This window comes from Trichechus manatus, unplaced genomic scaffold (assembly GCF_000243295.1).
Source record: "Trichechus manatus latirostris isolate Lorelei unplaced genomic scaffold, TriManLat1.0 scaffold00040, whole genome shotgun sequence".
In the NCBI taxonomy this organism is placed as follows: domain Eukaryota; kingdom Metazoa; phylum Chordata; class Mammalia; order Sirenia; family Trichechidae; genus Trichechus; species Trichechus manatus.
In genome coordinates, this window is record NW_004443976.1 from 12,527,359 (window position 1) to 12,535,367 (window position 8,009).

The 8,009-nt window shown below is 43.6% G+C and overlaps 1 non-coding gene across 1 annotated transcript; it reads right to left on the minus strand.

Annotated features, from left to right (window-relative positions):
* Positions 1-6,948: 6,948 nt before the first annotated feature.
* Positions 6,949-7,074, minus strand: LOC111820520 (U6atac minor spliceosomal RNA). Its single transcript, XR_002824073.1, has one exon. It is a non-coding gene; the product is annotated as a U6atac minor spliceosomal RNA (small nuclear RNA).
* Between the last annotated feature and the right edge of the window lie 935 nt (positions 7,075-8,009).

Consider the following 8,009-nt stretch of genomic DNA (forward strand, 5'->3'; position numbering starts at 1 on the left):
GAAAATCACTGAGTTGCTTCCTGTTGACCCCTCAGCCATGGAAATGATGAGGGAAAATTCTTCCCCAGAAATTATCCCTTCAAGGGAGAGGAATAAGCCCTGGAAGTTTGGAAACACTGCCATTATTTTGCATTTTTTTCTCCTTAACTTTAAGAAGACTATATGGAATTTTTAAGTTTTTAGTTTTACCTTTAAAAATCAACTTTATTGAGGTATAATTATCATACAATAAAATGAGCCTAATTAAAGTATAGAGATGAGTTTTTTCTTCTTTCTTCTTTTATTGTGGTGAAAATGTGCATAACAAAACATACAGCAATTCAACAATTCTACATGTACAATTCAATGACAATGATTACATTTTTCAAGTTGTGCTACCATTCTTGCTATCTTTTTCCAAATTATCCCACCACCATTAACATACGTTCAATGGACCCTAAGCAAAAAACCCCTCTTTTCCCCTCCCTCCTACATCTGGTAACAATTAATAATTTTTGGTTTCTATATATTTACTTATTTTATATAAGTGAGGTCATACAGTATTTGTCCTTTTCTGACTGACTTATTTCACTCCAGATATGAGCTTTGACAAATGTCAATATTGAAGCAACTACTGCCCCAGTCAAGATATAGAACATTTCCTTCACCCAAAAAGTTCCCTCATGCCCCTTTGCAGTCTCCAGGTAACTAGTGATCTGCTTTATTCGCTAATCAATACTGTTGATTAGCTTTGCTTATTCTAGAATTTCATAGAAATGAAATCATATGGTATATACTCTTATGAGATGTTATGTATTTTGTGTTGCCTAATTTTTGGCAGTCTTAAAATGGCAGGGTAGAGAAGCTATGTGAGGCCTTGGAATATCCTATATTATTATGGAAAGAACACTGAGTTCTTTTCGTATGGATTTGAATTCAGATTTTTTCTGTCACTCAAAAGCTGTGTAAACTTAGGGTAATCAGGAAAGGCAGTTCTTTAATTTCTCTGAAGGTGCTAGAGTTGTTGGGGGAAGTAGACAAGATCCCCAGGTGTATGGTTAACTGTTACTGTGTAACAAAAAAACCCTAAACTGAGTGGCTTAAAACAAAAGCATTTATTATAGCTCATGAGTCTACAGGTCAGTTGGGTGGTTTTCTGATGTGGCCAAACTTGACTGATCTTAGCTGGACTCATTCATGCATCTGTGGTCAGCTGGTGGGTTGATAGTAGGCTGGCTGATCTAGGATAGCCTCATTCCCATGTCTGACATTTGGGTAGTGTCTTAATTATCTAGTTCTGCTGTAAGAGAAATACCAGAAGCAGATGGCTTTAACAAACAGAAATCTATTCTCTCAAAGTTTAGGAGGCGGGAAGTCCAAATTCAGGGTGCCAGCTCCAAGGGAAGGCTTTCTCATTCTGTCAGCCCTGGGAGAAAGTCCTTGTCATCAATCTTTCCCTGGGTCTAGGAGTTTCTCAGCAAAGGGACTCTGGGTCCAAAGGACACTATCTTCTCCTGGCTCTTCTTTATTGGTGGTAGGAGGTCCCCTTCTTCCCTGCTCACTTCTCTCTTTTATGTCTCAAAAGAGATTGATTCAAGATACAATCTAATCTTGTAGATTGTGTCCTGCCTCATTAGCATAACTGCCTCTAATCCTGCCTCGTCAACATCATAGAGGTTAGGATTCATAACACATAGGATAATTACCTCAGATCACAAAATGTAGGACAATCACACAATACTGGGAATCATGGCCTAGCCAAGCTGACACACATTTGGGGGTTGGGGGTGGGGGGATAGGACACAATTCAATCCATAACAGGTAGCTACCAGCTGGAACAATGGGGATGACTGGGCCACATTAGGCTAGCCTGAGCTTGTTCACATGGTGGCTGGGAAGGGTTCCAACAGAGTAACTGAAAGAGTATAAGGAAACTGGAGCCTTAGACTTGCAACTGAAACATTGGTTTTGCCCTGGTGGTGCAGTGGTTAAGAGCTATGACGAGTTACAGCTGCTAACCAAAAGGTCGCCAGCTCAAATCCACAAGCCACTCCTTGAAAACCCTATGGAGATAGTTCCACTCTGTCCTATAGGGTCACTATAGGTCAGAATTGACTTGATGGCAATGGTTTTGGTTTTTGGTTTTTTATTGGCCAAAGCATATCACAAAGCAGCTCAGATTCAAGGACTGGGAAATTGACTTCACCTTTGATGGAAGGAGCAACAAAGTCATATTGCTTAGAGGATGCTTATCAGGAGACATCTATATACTGCTGTTGTTGCAAGCAATCTAACATACCAGGGGACGCATCCAAGCCATAAAGAACCAGCTCATAGCTAAGGGTGCTCACTAAAAAAGAGCAGTGCTTCATTCCTCACTACATTGTCTGCACCCAGAAAACTGTCTGGCATATGGGAGGTTCTCAATGAATGTTAGTTAAAAATAAAGAGAGTGAGGTGAGAGGGAAAGTATGGGAAAGACAGGATTTAGTTCCCAGAGAGGCAGCACCCCCCCCCCCTTTCCTGCCCACCAGCATTACATGAAAGTCATGGGCTGGAGAAGAGAGAGGTCTTGACAGAAAGTTCTCAAAGGAGACCCAGCACTAACAGGGGTCCAGTGTATGAGAGATTCCACCTTGTGGTTCAATGAGCACCAAATACTATTCACAGGGTCCTTGAGTCCTCAAGTGGTCTCAGGTCTGCTTTCCTGATTTCCTTTTAGTAGTTCTCTTTATTGGTTTATAGGAATCCAACTGATTTTTGTATGTTTATCTTGTATCCTGCTACTCTGCTGAATCTTTCTATTAGTTCCAGTAGTTTTCTTGTGGAGTCTTTAGGGTTCTTTATGTATAGTATCATATCTTTTGTGAATAAGGATAATTTTACTTCTTCCTTACTAATTTGGATGCCCTTTATTTCTTTTTCTTGCTTTATTGCTCTAGCTAGGATTTCCAACACAATGTTAAATAGCAGTGGTGATAAAGGGCATCTTGTCTTGTTTCTGTTCTCAGGGGGAATGTTTTCAGCCTCTCTCCATTGAGAATGATGTTGGCTGTTGGTTTGTATAGATGCCCTTTATTATGTTGAGGAATTTCCCTTCTATTCCTACCTTATTGAGAGTTTTTATCAGGAATGGGTGTTGGACTTTATCAAATGCCTTTTCTGTGTCGATTGAGATGGTTATGTGATTCTTTTGGTCACAAGTCTGTCAAAGGTACCACAACTGAATCCACAGATTATGGAGAAACTTCCTCTCCATCAGAGTCAGTAGTCTATGGTCAAGGTTGGGCTGAGGGTTGTAAACAGGAGGAAGAACATCAGGAAATGTTCCCAGCCTGGAGACTTGATGTGTCAGGTGACAAGGGGAGTCACCTCCCTAGGAGTGATGAGGCTGCCTCTGCTCAGGCTGTGCCTGACAGGTTCATCACAAGGTGCTCTCAAGGGTCTTTAAGGTGGGCAGTGGGTGATAATGACACAGCATGGGGCAGACAGTCTGAAAGATCTGGGCTGGGAAAAGGTGGAAACAACCTAAATGTCCATCAACGGATAAATGGATCAACAAAATGTGGTATATCCATCCAACGGAATATTACTCAGCAATAAAGAGAAGTGAAGTCCTGAGACATGCTACAACACGGATGAACCTTGAAAACATTATGCTGAGTAAAGTCAGACAGTCACAAAAGGACAAATATTGCATAATCCCACTTACATGAAATAACAAGAATAGGCAAAAGTGTAGAGAACAAGGAGTCCCTGGGCAGTGCTAACGGTTGAGTACTTGACTACTAACCTAAAGATTGCCAGTTCCAACCCAGCCAGCAGCGCTTCAGAAGAAAGTCCTGGTGATCTGCTTCTGAAATGTCACAGCCTTGAAAACCCTGTGAAGTTCAGTTCTACTCTGCAACACATGGGGCCACATAGGGTTGCCATGAGTCGGAATCAACGTGGCAACAGGTGTGGTTTGGTATAAAGACCAAAGTTTATTAGCAGTTCCCAGGGGCAGGAGGGAGAAGGGAAAGAGGAAGCCATTGTTAAGCAAAATGGGTGAGTTTCTATTTATGGTGATGGAAAATTCAGCAATGATCATGGGTGATGGTTGCATGACATCATTAATGTAATTGATATCCCTAAATTGTACACCTGAAAAATGTTGATATGAGAAATGATGTTGTTCTATATATTCTTACAACAATTAAAAAAAAACAAAAACAAAAAAACCTGGGCTGGAACATTCTGTGCCTGATGGCAAGTTACTTATCCTCTCTGAGCCCCAGTTTTCTCCTCTCAGAAATGGGAATAATCGTACTTGAATACATACACACTCTCTTTCACCTCTGCTTAGATGGCTTTTTCTTCACTGCCCCCTCTTCCCCTTGTTTAAAATCTAGTCATCCTTCAAATATTGGTTTGAATGTGACTTCTTTATGGCAGGATGCCCTCTCCCCTGTAGAATGGTGAACTTCCCTGGCTCTAAGGCCCTCTATAGCTCTGCGCTTCCTCCCTTGGGCTGTCATCCGCTCACAATTACTAGTTCAAATGTCTGTTCTGGTAGCTGGACAGACCCCAGAAGGGAGGGACCCCACCTGTCTCTTCACTGATGTCCTCTCAGCTCTTGGTCTGGGTTGATGGAAGGAGGTTTCCCAAGGAGCAGACCTGGCCCTTCTCAGTCCTGGGACTCAGCGCTGTCCAATGGAATTTCACTGCTTCTCTGTAAGTGATCCTGCAATACCCTGGAGCACAGCTTGTTTCTGTGGCCAGAAAACCATCTTGCCAATTCAGAATAAAGCTGTCACTCTGGATTTCTGTCCATGGACAATTCTGGATTCTTCCATTCTCTCCTGTTTGTTGTCATGGATTGAGTTATGTCACCCAAAAATATCTGTCAACTTGGCTAGGTCATTGTCGTGGATTGAACTGTGTCCCCCAAAAATGTCAACTTGGCAAGGTCATGATTCCCAGTATTGTATGATTGTGTGTTGTAAACGCTATCACTATGATGTAATAAGATGGATTAGCAGCAGTTATATTGATGAGGTCTACAAGATTAGATAGTGTCTTAAGCCAATCTCTTTTGAGATGTAAAAGAGAGAAGCAAGCAGAGAGACTCGGGAACCTCATACCACCAAGAAAGCAGTGCTGGGGGCAGAGCGCGTCCTTTGGACCTGAGGTTCCTATGCGGAGATGCTCCCAGACCAAGGGAAGACTGATGACAAGGACCTTCCTCCAGAGCCCACAGAGAAGAAAAAGCCTTCCCCTGGAGCTGATGCCCTGAATTTGGACTTGCAGCCTACTAGACTGTGAGAGAATAAATTTCTCTTTGTTAAAGCCATCCACTTGTGGTATTTCTGTTATAGCAGCACTAGATGACTAAGACGGGGTGAATTACACTACTGAAGTAGCTTTCACATTTTCCTCCCAGCACTGAGGTGTCCACACCCCTCTCTCTTCTCCAGGATCCTGTTCCCCACAGATCACCCCTCACTTTCCCTGCCCCAAACACCAGCTCTCTCTGGGTCTTCTGGCTCATGCTTAGCCTCTTGCATATTTCTCCAGGGGACACAGGAATCTTTAAATAACTCTCTTAATGCTCTTTGGAGAGAGTCAGGGTTTTTCTTAAGGTTCCATTACACATACACATCAGCTGCCATTTCTACTTTGTGTCCGTGGGGCTTGTTGGATCAAGGATTTCACCCTCGTGGTAGAATTCTCGCCTTCCATGTGGGAGACTCAGGTTCAATTCCCAGCCAATGCACCTCATGTGTAGCCACCACCAGTCTGTCAGTGGATGTCTGTGTGTTGCCATAATGCTTAACAGGTCTCAGTGGAGCTTCCAGACTAAGATGGACTAGGAAGAAAGGCCTGGCAATCTACTTACAAAAATCAGCCAGTGAAAACCCTGTGTATCGCAATGGTTTGATTCCCAGCTGATCATGGGAAGGCGAAGAACCAGGCAGGGTTTCCTTCAGTTGTGCAAGGGGTCGCCATGAGTCGAGGGGAGGGGTGTGTGCAACTTCAAGGCAGTTAACAACAACTGAGAAGCAAAGCACAAATTCTCTCTGCTTTGTTGATCTCCAAACTCTATGTGCACGCCATCATCCTTGTTCCCAAGGTTTTGACTCCAGCAATGATCAGGGCTCTGACCCCTTTTACAGTGACCACACCAGTGACTCACTCTCTGACTCTCTTCTCTCTCTCTCTTTAAATCCTCCCCTCTCCCCAGTGGAACCATATCTCATTCTGCAAGGACAGAAAAGCAGCGCTTTTTTCACTCGCTCATCTCTGGACTCTGGTTTATGCAGTAAGCCTTAGGGTCCGCATCATCCAGGCTTCGGCTGTTGATTGTTTTTGTTGTTAATTGACTTTGAGTCGATTCCCACTCGTGAAGACTGCATGTGTGTCAGAGTAGACTTTAGGGTTTTTAAGGCTGTGACCTTTCAGAAACAGACCGCCAGACCTGTCCTCTGAGGCGCCTCTGGGTGGGTTCGAATTGCCAGCCTTAAAGCTAGGAGTCAAGCGCTTAACCATCTGTCTCACTCCGGGGTGCCTCTGGACTCTGGTGTACGCAGTAAGCCTTACGAATTGCATCATCCAGGCTTTGGCTGTTGATAGTGAAAGTCAGTTTTCTGGAATGCAGAAAAACCTTTTCTCTGCTCCACAACTTGGCTCTTTCAAATGTAGAATCACCTTGACTTTCACAATGTTGTTTCTGTTATGACTTTTAAAAATCCTTTCTGAAACACAACTGACTTTTTTGTCCAAGTTTGTATTCATACCCACTGCCGTGGAGTCGATTCCGACTCATAGCAACCCTATAGGACAGAGTAGAACTGCCCTATAGGGTTTCCAAGGCTGTAAATCTTTATGGAAGCTGACTGCCACATCTTTCTCCCACAGAGTGCTGATGGGTTCAAACTACAAAACTTTCAGTTAGCAGCCGAGCGCTTAACCACTGCGTCACCAGAGCTCCTTAAACTGTGGTTAGATGCCACAAAGTAGGTGGCAATGCCTTAAACTTATGCGTGTTGTAAGGCCTGAGGGTCTCTTCCATCCTTGTTAAGGGGAGTGCTAACCTTCTCTCCTTTCACGCTTGCCCTCAACTTGGGGCAGTGAACGTGACTGAGGCTGAGTGGTGGGGCAGGGCAATGGTTATGCAGAGGTTGATTCTGGGGACAAAGAGGCCTCACTTACTACTCCAAATATCACCCCCTGCATGCTTGCCATTTAATAACTTTCTGCACCGCTTAGATTTTCTACCTGCAAAAAGTGCATCTGTTAAATCAAAAAACAAGTAACTGACATTGAAAAGTCATCTCATCAGGAATTTCTCAAATCACACACACCTTCCCAGTTTGACACGAAGGCATCAAGGTCATGCTGTAATTGTAACCCCTCCAGCAAAGACAAAATCAAATGTTCAGGCCTGGTCAGTGTGAGGAATGAGGCGTGGCAGGGTTACAGGTCCCAGACAGGGGAGGCCGCCCCGGCTCTGAACAGGATGGAACGTTTATTCGGGTTAGATGAAGGTGTGCAATTGGTCAGAGGTTCTGAATATGAGGAATATTAATATCAAGGAAGCAGGGCAGGAACCAGGAGGAAGCAAAACTAACCTGGCACACCTGAGGCACCAGGGTGCTAGCAGACAGGACAACCAAGTGTTATTTAAAACCTACACTTTCAAAACTTAAGGGGAGAAAAAGCAACCCTGAATTTTCCTCTGTCTGGCACGAATACATTTTTAAAAAAGATGGGCCCTTAATTTTAGGAAATTTCCCATGCTCGCTCTCTAATTATGCAAAAAAGTCTGTTATTCAAAGTTATACAAATGCATCTTCTGAAAAAAGACTTTGGTTCTAAGGAGACAAAACTGCTCTTGGGTGAGTATGGAAGTTTTTCCAAGTTGCTTCTGGAGACAGTCTTAGGTAAGGAAGGAATGAGACCATGGAAGGGGCGGTGTGGGTCCTGTTTGCTCGGACAGTGTTTGTGGTGCGATGGATGGCTTTTGTGTGGCCTTTCTCACCATGCGCTTG